Raw genomic sequence first — 15,787 nt, forward strand, 5'->3', positions numbered from 1 at the left:
ATAGTCTAGGAAAATTGATTGCTGGTCAGCAATAATTTCGGTACTCGTTCGACGCCGGGTATATAACGTGGTCGCAGTTAGAATTAACAGGGTGTTGCATAACAATTTGTTATTGTTATCTAATTTTCGCCCATAAACTGTAGCTACGGATATTTCGGCTGGTTCGTGCTGTTTTGGTAAATTAATGGCTTGGAAACCTTTATCGCTTGTATAAAGTTATTGGATAGCAACATCGCAATACGTTGTACGATTTATCTCAGATTATTTGCAAAATACATACCGGGAAAATACACCTTTATACTTCTTGACTTTAACTCAGAAAATTTCTTAAATGTCCAATGTCCAAAGATTATAATGTCTCATTTCGCTTATCAGTGCAACTGAATATATCACAGTTTTTCAAAATAATATAACGATGTAATTTAAAAATTAATTTTCCTAGTTGTATACTTAAGCAGAATATAAAATAGTCATTGCTAATGTCCAAAATGTTTTAAATGTTTTTTAATGTCCAATGTCAAAAAATTATAATGTCTCATTTCGCTTATCAGTGCAACTGAATATATCACAGTTTTTCAAAATAATATAACGATGTAATTTAAAAATTAATTTTCCTAGTTGTATACTTAACCAGAATATAAATCATTGCTAATAATTACTAATATATATATAATAATAATTGCTAATATAAATCATTGCTATATAACAATAATTGTTAATATAAATCATTGCTAAAGAAACAAGATCCCTATTTGAATAAAAATATTTCAAACTAGCGCAAAGTAGGAATTAAGTTTAGCTTCCATCTTTGAACTATTCAAGTATAAGTCTCACTAGATTTTCAATATCTCGGCCAGATATATTAGAGCAGCTGCCGCATATATTTTAAGCGAACGACGTTTCCTGGCTTCATGAGATAAGGACTCCGTCCGAGACCCAGCAAAGTTCTATTGCGATATTAAACATTTAACGTGTGTATTGCGCCACTTACCTTGCAACTTATCCCAGGACTGAATTTGCCAGCGTGCGCGATCGGTAGGTTAGGAAGCCCCGCCGGAACACGCTGATCGCGGAAAACCTGTCGCGTTCATGGAAAGCTTACGTATTCATGGATACGTTCCTGCAACATCAGCTTATTCCGCTGGTCTCGCCGGATTCGACGGTCCTCCTCACTGTGGTCGTTATTACCTCTTTACACCCTGGCTATAATAATGCCACACTGACGTTCGTTCGCCCGTTCCCAAGTTACGGTCGATTCCCGCCTACTCGCCACCGCGCTAGTCATGTTCCACGTTCTCGATCACCATTGACATTAAAACCACTTCCGGTTACAGTACATCATCGGTACCCGTGTACCAGAGACCTGTGAAACTATTCGTAATTCACTATTTGTTACATATTTATAACTTCAATGTAATTAGTGTTCAGTTTCATCATTGTAACAAGTATGGATAATACTTCATCTATTGACTATTGGCACTACTTAACCTTTCCCTAGGATCGCCGATCAAGTTACAGGTTTGACAACTTTCATTCTACGAATTATTGAAATTATACCCCCACCTGAAATCATTTGAATTAATAAAAAAATAGTAAAAATAGCTTGTCATTTTTATATGGTAATACATGCCTGTCACTTTTGGCGTTCTCTCTCTCTCTCTCTCTCTATATATATATATATCGCTTTATACGCTCTATAAGTTACTGTTCGAACTCGGAGACGATTATTAATTTCATCCCCGAGTAATGCCGAGTGTTCTCACAATCCTACACAGTTCCTAAAAGTTTCCAGTAACCGAAGCATCAACATTTAAACTTACGCGTGCGCGCAGGACATTATCGGCGAGCTTCCGGCGAGCTCGGAAGTTCGATCTTTGGATTCGACCAGCGTGGTGGTCGATTACGGTGACCGGTTGCGTGAATCGCGTTCGTATCAATTCTCGTTCGGTGTACGGATTCTGGTGACCGGTCCGCGGGCAGAAGCGGGCTCGTGTGCGTCGGACACGCTCGCGTACCGAGTTAACAGGCGTCGTTATTAATTTTCCACGGGCGCGTGTTGCAATTTCGCGGCGCGGCAGAGAAGACACGATCGTCGACAGTCGGTCCTTGTCAGTGTCACGGCGGCCCGAGTGGGATTGTCTCCTTTGCGCGCGCAGCGCGTGCTGTTGACCCATCGTCATGGCAACCGCGCGACGAGTCTACGCTCGGCCAAGGTGGATGGACTGCGGCCTGGCTCGACCGAACAGAAGTCAGTGCACGCGCGGACGTCAAGCCGTATGTTTATGTACTCGTGGTCGACGCGTCGGACCTACCGCTTTTCACCCGTGAATCCCCTTAACGAGTTTGCACAGTGATATATTAAGTGATATCGAGGACCGGCAGCCGGAGGATCCGACAGAGCTTGCAGCCAGCGAAAGGACCATGGAGTGACTGTCGCGCAGCTGTAAGGAACAAGGTAAGACTCGCGAATTTGTTTTCCGTGAAAGATTTCGTCGGTACAGACGTCGTACGAGGATATTACGTGCAGTAATTACTCTTCGATGGAAATCGGTCGTCCGTTTGTTAATCAGACGAATGTAACGCGGCTTCGGTAGGTTATATCGGCTTGTCCGAGGATTTTCGGTTAAAAGTGTTTTTCGGTTCGCGTCTTGCTTAAAAGATGGTGAATTATTTTGCGGCGGAGCCGGTAGCGGGGCAACCGGAACGAGCCGAGTAAATGATGCACACATGCTGCGGTGTCGTTAGGGGGGTAGATTGTTGGTTCTACCGCGGTAAAATTGAAACCATAAAACGCGTAAGCCATTGGGGGCGCTATTCCCGCGGATGGCGTTATAAAAGGAATGAAGTGTCGCGCGGAGTCGACAACCGGTGAAATTATCGAGTAGTATAGCGTGGGTTAATCAAACGCAACTTTCTCGCTGCGCCAAACTAAATATAGCCATGGAAAAATCATATCCTCGCGATTAAAAAAAGGATTCCGATGAAGTGGCTTTTAATTCTTTTGCTGTTCCGTGGTTTGTGTAAGCGGAAATGAGATTGCAGTTTCATGTTCGGATAAATAAATACGCACGGTTTTATGTTAGTATATAATGTTAAATCTCTTTTGTGTTGCCGTATTTTAATACTTTCGAATGTAAATGAAACTGTACGCGTGTAGTAAAATAATATAACGACCGATTCGGAATTGAATTTTTTTGAATATTATCTTCTGATATTTTAAACAAAATAAATGCCGTTATCTTGTTTGGCACGAGTTGTTGATTATGCGGATGACATAAGACGTAGCGTATGAATATTAATAAACGTCATCGGAATCTTTTTTCTGTGTCAGCCATTCGAATCATACATGGCGCTTCTAATGCATAAACATTCACCGTTTAAAAACAATGGACAGACCGCGGATGTTTATGCAAATTTACGTTTCCCCGGACTGTTTAATGGAAAGTTAATTTAAATAGAAACTCGTTATCTCGGCGAATGTTTTCACCGCGGAAAGGAAAGAAAACAGGGCCTGCGTTTTACGCTTTATCAAAGTTTTTATTTCACCGGCTTTCCCTTGTTTTCTCTTTACAATGCCTTTCATGATTGCGGAAAGTTGCATAAGCGACAGTGTTATTTAGCGAGCATATTTTTTTACTCTGCACTCTCAATTACTTCGTATTGATACATTTGATTAACTGAACCGAGAAATGCAAGTAGAATCTACCGGGTGACCGAAGATTTTCGAGAATGCACGCTTCGCTGGGTCTTACAAATTGTAGCAAACGCATTGAAAACTTTCAAATATAGCAAACGGATTCGAAGATAAGATAGAGAATCTAGAAACTTTTACTGCATCTTATTCGCGCTGATATTATTTTTAGAGTGTTGAAACCATTGATGCAAGAAATTTAATTCGACTTTACCCCAGTTTCACAACAGTTGGCATGAAATTTGTATAAATGTGAGCAGGCTAATAATAAATATTGCATCAAGATCTATCGGTATAGTGGGAAAGTAATGTTGACTTTGACTGCTCTAAAAAGCAAAATTATCTTCTATCAATGCTGTTAACATTAGAATAACCGGAAAGTGACCTCTGTATGTATTGTCTTTTAAAGACAATAGGATTGCATATTTTGAAATATCGCATGATATTTTTTTATTACAAAATGATAAATCAGTAAATATATTTTTCCACATTTTTGACTGTTCTATCGTGAAGTTTGGTTGTTTCAATGTTAATTAACGCTTTGATGACTACTAAATTAACAGCCTTAAAAATTTTACAAAAATAAAGTAATCTAATGAAATAAAAATTGAGCACTTAGAATGTACGATACTAAAACGCTCTCTCAACTATTTTCCATTTTGCAAACCGAAAGCAAATTTGGTACACTGAATATTCCGTTGCAAATGTTCATTTTGCAACGTAAAGAAATTTAAGTTATCACGAATCTTGAAACGTTACCGTAGAAGCACAATTATAAAACAGATTTCTGGACACAATTCTCTCGCGTCTTCGAAAGCAAATTTGGTACACTGAATATTCCGTTGCAAATGTTCATTTTGCAACGTAAAGAAATTTAAGATATCACGAAGTTTGAAACATTATCGTAGAAGCACAATTATAAAACAGATTTCTGGACACAATTCTCTCGCGTCTTCGGAAGCAAATTTGGTACACTGAATATTCCGTTGCAAATGTTCATTTTGCAACGTAAAGAAATTTAAGATATCACGAAGCTTGAAACGTTACCGTAGAAGCACAATTATAAAACAGATTTCTGGACACAATTCTCTCGCGTCTTCGGAAGCAAATTTGGTACACTGAATATTCCGTTGCAAATGTTCATTTTGCAACGTAAAGAAATTTAAGATATCACGAAGCTGGAAACGTTACCGTAGAAGCACAATTATAAAATAGATTTCTGGACACGATTCTCTCGCGTCTACGAAACCGTTCTCCCAGAAAAAGTTTGGCAAAACCACCCCCGCAGGTGATTGTCAAAAGACATGTGGCTCGCGTTGCCCGCGCTCGAAATAAACATCGCGCGGAAACACGAGCGAAGATCGGCCACGGCGAAAAAGAGAGAGGAGCGGCAAGAAAAGAAGCATTTATTATATCGCGGGACACGTTTTAATGGTTGTAACGCGGACCTGTCGCGCTGACCCCGGAACGCTAATGGAAACGAATGTTTCTCAAGTGGTCCGGCTCTGTCAACCATCGGTCGAGTGGTTCGCTCCGCTTTTAGTTTTCAAGATCAGGTTAGAGGCAGAGTGCGCCGTTTATCAAGTTACGAATGAAAGCGGTCGTTATCTTCGGGGCTGAATGCACTTTCGTCATTTTTCGACGCACGCCCCGCGCGCCCCGCGGCGCTCCCGATTTTGGTCGGATCAAAAGCTTTTTTCCCCCTCCCCCGGCCCCCGTTTCCGCAGCCCGGAAACACCCGTCGCTTTTCAAGTTTCTTTCGCTCAAAGGAGCGGGGCTATTTTTTCGCTCGATATTTTTCTGGAATCGCGATACGCACGGAGATAAAAGTCGCGCGCTGTTTTTTCGCCTTTCTCTTCGCGGAAATTCGATTCCGTTTCGGTCCCGGTAACGCCGGCTGTACGTAGCTGCCCGAATGATTCGCGTCTTTATGGCTGCGCGATTCGCAGTCGTAAACGACAAGGATTCGTTCGAACACCGTGTACCACGACCGAATGATTTGTCTCCGGGAAAATTTGTTTTTCTCCGGTCGGGGTGATTGGTGGGATTCTGGACCAGCGTCGGCTTCCTTTTCGTCTTGTCGCCCGAATTTCCGGGTTACGCGATTGTTCGTCGAACGCTGATTAAGTGGAAGTTGTTTTTGCGTTAATGAATCGAGTCAGAAGCTATTTTTAACGCGTTGAGAATGCTGCGTACACGTGTTCTTTGATTGGGATCAGGAAGTTCGTGTCGCGAGGTGTTCGGGCAAAACTTTATTCGAATTTATAGCATGCTGGAGGATTAACGGGGCTTTAAACAATTGTAACTTTCGAATTTCGGTTCCTCCGGCTGGATTACCTGGAAGTTGCGTAATTTTTAGGGATTTGCCGCGTTAAGCAACCGAATATTCGCGATTACCGTGTATACACAAGATCCAATTATGTTTTAATAATGTTAGCGGATAGACTCGATCGCGCACTGATCGTTAAAAGAACACGTAAACGAAAGAACAGCAGGATAACGATAAATAATGAGAATAAGATAGCGCGAGAGGTGTACAATATAAATAAGATAATGAGGTGTATAACAAAAAAGAAATAAGATAATGCGAACAATAACGGTGTTAATGGGCGAGATTCGCCGCGTTTTAACGTCGTCTCTTTCAAGTCTAATGCTGGAAATACGCGATGATGCATTATGATAATGCAACGGACGATGTATCCTTATATACGAGCCGGAGGCACTTTTACACTTTGACGGAGATGAAATATTGCGAATGGAGAAGGGTAATGAATTGTAATAAAACGAAACAGCGAAGTGAAACGAGCTGCGAAATTTTGCTTTCGTGTAGGATGAAATCGGAGGTTCTTGTCTAAGGATGTGTGTGTTCGAGTGGTTTTGCTGAAAATTATTAAAATCGATCGATATCGCGGTGGAAAAAACGATGTTAAAAGACGTATCCACGAAAAGGTAATTTAGAAAATGACACCGAGACGGGAAAGTCTTCTAACGCTACAAATTCTGCAGATCCTACGGAACGAAAATTAATTTATTAATCTAACCACTTCCGATTATTTCAGAAACCGAAAACGCCGCAGAGTATTTTTTTATCGAACTTAAATGGCAAAAGAGGTTTACATATTTTTATCGGAGTTGAATTTTTTGTAAAATATTAATCTCTTGAGAACGAATACCGACATGTTAGCGACACACGAGGACTGCGTTACATTATTACGAAGATTGCAAACTGAACGCAGAACAAACGATCAGGATGTGTTGTTCATGTTTTGTGTTATTTACGTCTTTTGTAGCGATAGTGCTTTACTGTCGTTTGCCTTTCGGCTTTGTCGTGACTTCCAGTTTACAATTTATAAACACAGACGTCAATACAAACACAAGCGCGGATATAAAATACCTTCGGAAGTATGATCTCTAAATCGAAAATGTACAATACAAATACAAATTATTCTTATACACAATATTCCGCGTAAGAACGTCTTAAACTACATACATGTGTGTCGATAGAGTAAAGCAAATGAAAAGGAAAACAGCTATAACTATCGACCATCGCTTAGATTAAAATTAAAATAACCCAACATTAATTAAAATTAAAATTAAAATTAAAATTAAAATTAAAAAATTAAAATAAAAATTAAAATTAAAATTAAAAAATTTTAAAATTAAAATTAAAAAAAATTAAAATTAAAATTAAAATTAAAATTAAAAATTAGATTAAAATTAAAATAACCCATCCTCCTTTCCTTAAAGAAAACGTGTTCGTAGTACTTTTAACACTCGAACGACGCCTCTTTGACAAAAATATACTCGAGCATGCTTAGAAACATTTCTAATTCAATTTACAAATTTGTTTCAACATGTGTTTTGAGACGTTCTCGCCAGGCACGTTAGTACTTTTATAGAGTTCGATGAACATTTAGATCGCTCGTCGCAAAAAGCAGACAGTCGGACAACAATATTTATACTTCGGGACCCGGGGTCCGGCGTGCGCGAGTCGAAATTTCGGTCGGGGAAGGGTTAATTGCTTAAGAAATACGAGGTGCGACACGACGTATACCGAAGAACGTGACCACGACCACGGTTAGGAAATTCCGTGGGCGCCGCAGAAGGCAGAACGGCGCGCCTGTGCGCGCGTATATTTTTAATTCGTCCGTTCGAAAGATCTTCCTGGATTCCGATCGACTTGCGGGGTGTTACGGGGGCCCGGCGGTGCACGCATAGACCTCTACTTCCGCGAGTTTCAGCGGCTCTGGTCGTTTCAAGGTTAGCCGACGGGAGTCTAAATATTTTCCCTTCGAATAGCCGTGGCTCTCTCTCTCTCTCTTTCTCTCTCTTTCTCTCTCTTCGTGTTCCCGAGCTTGGCGGCGCGGCGGTCTCTTGTTTTCGTTTCACCCCATCAAAGGGAAAGAGGAGTCCGCGAACAAAGGAACCGGCGAGCTAGAGAGCCGCGCCGCGCGTTATTCCGTTCACGAACGCTCCGAGCATTTGCATCCGGCCCGCGTAACTTATCCATTTACGCGAACAGCCGTCGGTGGACGCGAGATACGGCGGGAAAGGGATATAGGTAGAGAGAGAGGGAGAGGTTTTCCTTTCGTTTAAACGTATTTCGAATGCGGCCAAGAACGACGCGACGGACAGACGGACAGACAGACAGCCGGTTTTCCTTTCCTTAGAGCGAGTTGCGAACGTGCTGCAGCGGACGGGCTGTCTCGCGGAAGTCGGACGCAAGTAGTACACCGTAAAAGGGGCACCGACTTTTATTGTAAGTGGAAGCGGAATCTGTTGGTCCGACTTCAACGTCTGCTCGCCGACTGCTCGGAAAACCGGGCGGCCATCGCGGCCATTCCTTAGAAGCGGAATGCATAAAACCGTTTAAACCACCTTCCGCTCTTAAATGCCCGAAGCCGACTGTCTCCGGGAATTTTTTTGCCGGAGAACTGATTGACCGGCGATGACGAATCGAAATTTCGAGCGATTTTTAGTTGTACGATACTCACTCCTAAACATTCATTTCTCGGTATGTCCGTAAATATTTGCACCTATGAGATCCAACTAATGATTGCCATATCGTTTCTCAAAATAATTGTAACGATATCAGGTTTGATTATATTTAAAGCAAAAACCTGTTAAAACTGCAAGTATTGTTCTTGCCAATATAGGCAGAATTTGGATTATATATTATTGGATTATTATATATATTTGGATAATTATATATTATTGGATTATTATTATATGGATTATTATTATATGGATATGGATATGGATTATTATTATTATATATATTGGATAATTATATATTATTGGATTGGATTATATAATTGGATTATAGGCACTTTTGGATTTCGAGTTAAAGTAGCTTCGACTGCAAAGGGTTAACGCTTCGACTGGCACACGAAAATCCTAAAGAATTTCATCAAATTGACAAGTTAAGAAGTATGCACACATTCTTTATTAAATCGTATATTTTATGAAAGTGTTCTATGTAAACAAAATACGAAGAAAGTCAAACATAATACAGAAGCATGAATAATACTGAATAATTACAGTAATTGGTTTCCGTAGAATGTAATATTCACTTAGCTCCTATTACCGCGAGCAGAGCGAAATAAAACGAAGTGCGGATAAAAATGAAGAATACGTGTTTCCGTATCGGCGCTGTTATATATATATTTTTATCAGCAAACCGCGGTAAAAATAAACACGCGATAGCGCGCCGCGCGGTGTGGATGCGTATTGCTAGGAAAAGTGGCGAGTAATGAACTAACAAATTAGTCGACCGTGTTCGAAGGCACGCGCGCCCGAAACACTTTTAAATTCAATTTCCCCGGGAAACGTAGTTGCATCCGACAAAATTTCGTTGCATATTTTCGATTTGTTTTCGCCGGCGGAACGATCCCGCGCGAGTTCGCCCCTTAGAAAATTAATACCGCGGAACAATGCCGGCGCGGCTCTGTCGGATTATAAAAGAAAATTGCGCGCACATAAATGAAACTGAATGATTTGGAAATGCGTGCGGGAATAATCGAAACACGCTCGAACGTTTTTCCGGCGCGCGGAGCCCGACGGATGAATGTTAAAAACGAATAAATGAATACTCGAAAAGCGGTAATCCCGGACGGGCTCGGTTCGACGTACATGCGAAGCTGTTTGCCTTGAACGAATTAAATTCTTCCTGTCATACGGAAAGTTGAATTCCGAGAGCGTGTCCACGGTGCATTAACTCGGCTTCGAATGGACTGTAAATCCGCGGCGGGGAGGGGGTCAGCGGGAATCGGCGGAGAGGGGGCGTTCATTTCGAAAAAAAAAGAAAAATATTCAACCGACCACGGGGTCGCTTATTAACAAACGAAAACAATCGGGCGACATTAATATCGGCGTGTTTACGAAGCGGAGTGCGCGGATCTCGCAATAGGCGAAACGTGCGCGTGTCGCGTGTTCGCGACCGAGTGAAAAATTGCGAACGACGCGTGTCCACCCCCTGGCTGCCACCCTCGCCGCCCTCCCCGCCCTCCTAACGCGGCGAAATTCATCAGCGCACAGAGGGTGGATGTCGTTTATTAAACGATTTTCACGCGGACCGAATTCCATCGCGATTTTATAATATCTAGATACAATACCCCTATCGAAAGCAGTCGGTTTTTCCGAGCGATTAAAAGTTCTCTCTTTGAAAATTGTCGGATGACGTGCCGGGGCGCTCGCGTGAATGCGAAAATTTCAACGCCAGCCGCGGCACAACGGCGGCGAAAATACTCGTCAAATTTTCTCTGGAAAATCGTTACGTTCGACCTTTAACTGTTAACGAGCGAATACTGTATCGGATAGAATGTTAGGGAATTTCGTTTCTGCCTTCCGTTTACGCTTTGTGCCCACTCCCTCCGAAATCGGTGCTCGGCTATCTTTTGTTATCAGCGCGATCAAATGTTTCGATATCAAACGCGGTTACGCCGTTTGACGGCGCGCCGGAAAGAGGACTCGTAGCCCATTCGATTTTAATGACGAAATCTTCAAGCTCACTTCTGTGTATCGGATTCTGTGAAATACGATGCATTGAGCTTTAAGAGGCAGTGTTATTTCTGCCGTCTGTGCCAGACATTTATTTCTATTATATCCGACTAACCCCTTCCGGTTTAATATCGTTGTCAGCACTCGTTCCGAACGTTACGAATATAATCCACTAAATACGGATGATTTGTTTATTGATGTTTCATTTAGTAACGAGGATGTACAATGAATATAACATTATCTTCGACGCGCGTAGCAGTTTATTAAAGTTCGCATTTCTGCCGAAGATATTGATCTCCATTTTTCGACTATTTAAACAAGATTGTTTCCGTTTAACTTGGTAAATATATTATTGTTGAAAACATTGATTAAACAACAAAGAAAAATTGCCAATGATATTTTCCTTCTCTACAGTATTCAAAATGGCCGATTTATTCTTCAAGTGAAGATATTCGAGAAAAAGCATCCAGAATAAGTAGTAACGAGCAAAATTAGTTTCGAATTGAATTCAATGTACATTTCGGTAAATGTGACGAAGGAATGTTATTTCCCAGGTCCACGATATTAAAAACATTAGATTTATTTCTAATTAGATGATAATACTTCTAGAGGAGATAGCTATGCGAACAAAATTAGTTCTCGATTGAACGGAACGTTCACTCTGAAAAATGCAACAAATGAAGTTGCGAATGTTATTTTCCGGGACCGCGGTTATTAACCCTTTCGCTCCGAACGACGGATATATCCGTCATCCATATGAACACTCGCGGAGCCGAACGCCGGATATATCCGACATCCACATGATCGCCCTCTGGGGACGAACGCCGGATATATCCGACATGCTGGTATTGCGTGAATCTTTTGACGAAACAAACAAACGACAGTCCGAAATAAGCGACACACCATTCAAGTTATATTTGTTCTACCTGCATTTCCCATTATTATTGTGTTACATGTCATAAAGGGATAGAAAATCGAAAGTACTAACTTTAGGACTAATTATTATGTATTATGTTTTGTATTATGAATATTATGTTTTATTTTATTACTGTATATTATATATTATTTCTTCACTTCTTCCATTGTTAATGAAACTTTTTTTACCTATTAAATAACTTTATACCTTATGCAGAAATTATAACTATATTGTTTTAAAGAAAACTCCCTTTTCTTCCCAAATACACTATCCACGTGCAATGTGCACAATTTCGGCGGGTGGTTCCGTTCAGGAGGGGCGCTACGGCGGACTGAACCGCCGTAGCGAAAGGGTTAAAAACGTCGGATTTATATTTAATTTGGGGAAGATATTACTTCTGCAGGGAAAACCGGCCGAAACAAATGTTTATGAGCGCGGAGAAGTTGGCGAGCCCGGAGGCTTCGTCATTCCGGGGTTAAAACAACCGCGCCGGTGTCCTCGAGCCAGCCGAGGGTTGATTTTTCCGTGCGGCACACGGGCATGTATCTTCATCCCGGAGAAAGCAAGAGTTTCCTCCGGAAACGCGTCCCGCGAAGCGTAGAGTCCTTTTCGACCCCCCGCAGCGCTCTGACTGGAATTACAGAAATGAAAGGACGCACTTCCATCCAACATCCAATTGATACGGGAAGCAGCAAAGCTGTTTTGTCTCTTCTGCCGCGGCGGGGGCGAGTCTTTCAGCGACCTCGTCTACCTCCCGTTACCGCGGCTTTCTTCGAGCTCTTTTTATTCCTCGTTGCCCGTCCATTGTCGCCGTAGACAGGGCGAGAAGAAAGTCGCCGAAGAAACACGATTTGTCCCGTGAAAACTGCCGGCTGGTTGCACGACCGCTGCCATTGTGTCCGCTGTCATCAGCCGCGGCGGCTGACGACCCCGCTTGGCACCGCCACAGATCGACCAAATTTATTTGAACACCGACATTGGCTTTAGATCGAAATCCTGTGTTGAAGTTCGGCCGAAGTTCGATCGGCGCTTGCTTTCCTGATCGCTGGTTATTTCTCGACAGCTCGATCAAAGATTTTCCGGTTAAAGTAAGTCCGTATCATATTTCGGCATTATTCGAATAACCTGTTGACTACGTAATTATTCGGATGGATAAATCATTGAACAATCTTATTCGCGAATAGTTTATTCACGTTATATTCGTATTATATTCAATAGTTATATTCGTGAATAAACTATTCGCGAATAAGATTGTTCAATGATTTATCCGATATATATATATATATATATATATATATATATATATATATATATATAATAATTGTTGAAAATATATATGAATATATATATATATATATTTTTCATTTATATATATATATAAATATTATATATATTTCATTTATATATATATATATATATATATATATATATATTCATTTTTCATTTTTATAAAACAGAAGTTAAATAAGAACGCATTCTTTCATTTAAGAGTTTTCTTAAATTAAAAACGATGCAACAATATTGGTAAATTTATCTTGCGTCTTCGATGTTCTGTATTTCTCTTGCCCATTTTTGCTATAAATCCGTAAAATCCGCCGTCTAGTTATAACAATTATTAAAGGAGAAAACACATTTTGTCATATATATATATATATATTTGCGAATAGTTCATTCGCGAATGAAATGTTATTTGTCTTTGCGAGTAAAAGTTAGTTTATTTTTAAACCATTATTCGTTTCCTTACAATGACAAAATGTGTTTTCTCTTTTAATAATTGTTATAACTAGACGGCGGATTTTACGGATTTATAGCAAAAATGGGCAAGAGAAATACAGAACATCGAAGACGCAAGATAAATTTACCAATATTGTTGCATCGTTTTTAATTTAAGAAAACTCTTAAATGAAAGAACGCGTTCTTATTTAACTTCTGTTTTATACAATCGATGTAGACAATTTTTATTTTGCATAAAGATCTGCTGTCTGGATACAAGTTAACTTTAACATAAATTCTTTTCTCTTTACAGTTTTGTATTCACCCTATTTCACTATTTCCTATTTCGCCCCATTTGTATCATGAACGCATAAAATAATCGAGCAGGTAAACTCTTCGCGACCAAAAAATTGTACAAAAATTCACCGTCAGCAATTTTTCAACGATCGTTCGCTTGCATTCAGCGCGTATGTATCCCAATAAATGTGTGCGATCGTGCAACCAATTTATGCGGCAGGAGAAATCGCTTTTAAAACAGTCGGCGCGCAAAGTAAGACGCCGTCTCGTTATAGTTAAGGCAAAAAAGAAGGAAATCCGTTTCCTTAACAAAGGAGCCTGGCATTTACAAGCGGCCACAGAGGTTACCCCGCGTTTACGACAATTTCTTTGTAAAATGGGGGTTCTTTCAAGGAGCTCGCACCGTGGGTTTTCTTTCCTAAAATGACGCGTTTCTTTCTGTACCAGCCCGGGCGCTCCAGAGCAGCCGTGGACGCATACGTGAAAGGGTGTAAAAAGAAGTCCTTTTCAAACTTTTCCCCATATCAAGAATAATCTTCAACGGAAGAAAGTTTCGTCGACAAAAGGTTGCGCGAAACACGCTTTTTGCCCGCTTTTCCGCCATTAATATTCTTCAATAGAGCCCCCTCTATCCATATGTATTACACGCGTCTGAAGAGAGCCCCGGGTATCGTACAATGAAGAAAGCTTATCGTAAGCTGCTCAATCCAAAATAAAACGGTAGCTTGAATATTCAGCAGAAATGTTGGTGCATTCAATGCACTACACTGCATCGATACTCCTAAAGGTATTCAGTCCTGTATTTCATCGCGCGTGTACAGTTTGCGCCATTGCCGTATTCATGCGAACCAGATCCTGCGGTGGGAAACGAAATCATTCACTTTTCACCGGCTATTTTTTTTTTGTTCCGTTCCATTGTCTTGAAACAATATCAACAAAATTACGGGTCCGGCATCAGTTTCAGTTCTGGCCGCGTTCGAAGAATCCGAAGCAAATAACAGAGGTTTCAAATGATCTTTCTGCAAAATAAAATGTCTCTGTCCGAATTTCAACAAACAGGAGTTAAACAAATGTTTATTATTTTCGCTCTTAACAGTTTTGATCGGTTGAAAATAATGGAACAGCATTGTTAAAATTTCCACGCAGTTCGCGCTCCTTTTTTTCGCGCGATTCCGATAATATTGGGTTTTCCCGCATCAAATTTTGCGAAAACATTCCGGAGACCTCTCTGTTCGAAAAAAAAACGACTGGAAAAAATTGGCCATGGAACAAAATTGTTCTCGCAACCGTTCCCAGCTCTCCGCTTATTAGAATCTTCCTCGCCGAGCTGCAATCGCGATCTGCCATCTATTTCCGACCGAAGAAACGGCGGAAGGTTCGACGTTTCCCATTTCTCCCGGAAAAATTAGCGTCCCAGGACGCGATTATCGGGCCCGGTAATATTAGCACAAAGATTTGGATCGCCTCCAATCGTGAAAACGGGCACCGCGTCGGGTAGGACGTGGTCGATTTTTCGAGAATCGTGATTTCGCTTCCTCCCTCGTTCGCGAAGAATGAACCCGGGAACGCTTCTCAGACCTTCTTCCGTTTTGCATTGCTTAAAATCGTGGCTTCTGCACACAAGAAATGATAAGATTTCGCAATAACGTCGGTATCCATTTACACCGTAAATTCTAAGTCTAACAATACGAGGACATTTGGCAGCAACGGTTTGAAATGAACTTCAAATGGTTTCCTGTACGAGGGAATACCACCTTGTTGCTCGTCTGTTCTCTTCGAAGGAGAACCAGGGGAAAACCGGCTGCTTTTCTTTAACCGTCATTAGTATTACATGAAACGTAGACACCAACATTTTTGGGCAAAGAGAGGAGAACGTTGTTCACAAGAAGACGAACAAATTCACCATCTTGGAAACACGCCTGTAGTCCTTTGAGGACGAATGTCGACATGCTAACGACGTCGCGACTGTATACCTTGTCCCAGAACTTGGGAGCACATCGTTTGTGTGTATAGAACAAAAGATCAGAATATAATGTCAATTTACGGCAGAGAGTCTTTGCTTCTTTATCATGTTTGAAAAGTAATTTCATTTTCTCCTAGATGAAACTAGGAGAGAATGAATGGCAATTTTTGATACTTGGAATAAATTTCGTCCAACGATGCATCGATTA

General features: G+C 40.9%; 1 protein-coding gene across 1 annotated transcript in view; it reads left to right on the forward strand.

Annotated features, from left to right (window-relative positions):
• The first annotated feature begins 2,240 nt into the window (after positions 1-2,240).
• Positions 2,241-15,787, forward strand: part of rho-6 (serine protease rhomboid 6) — a 287,122-nt gene continuing 273,575 nt past the window's right edge. Inside the window, exon 1 of the mRNA XM_033473974.2 lies at positions 2,241-2,455. The gene's annotated coding sequence lies outside the window, so the exon portion shown is untranslated. The remainder of the gene's footprint in view (positions 2,456-15,787) is intronic.

Source organism: Megalopta genalis, chromosome 1, assembly GCF_051020955.1.
Source record: "Megalopta genalis isolate 19385.01 chromosome 1, iyMegGena1_principal, whole genome shotgun sequence".
Lineage (NCBI taxonomy): Eukaryota > Metazoa > Arthropoda > Insecta > Hymenoptera > Halictidae > Megalopta > Megalopta genalis.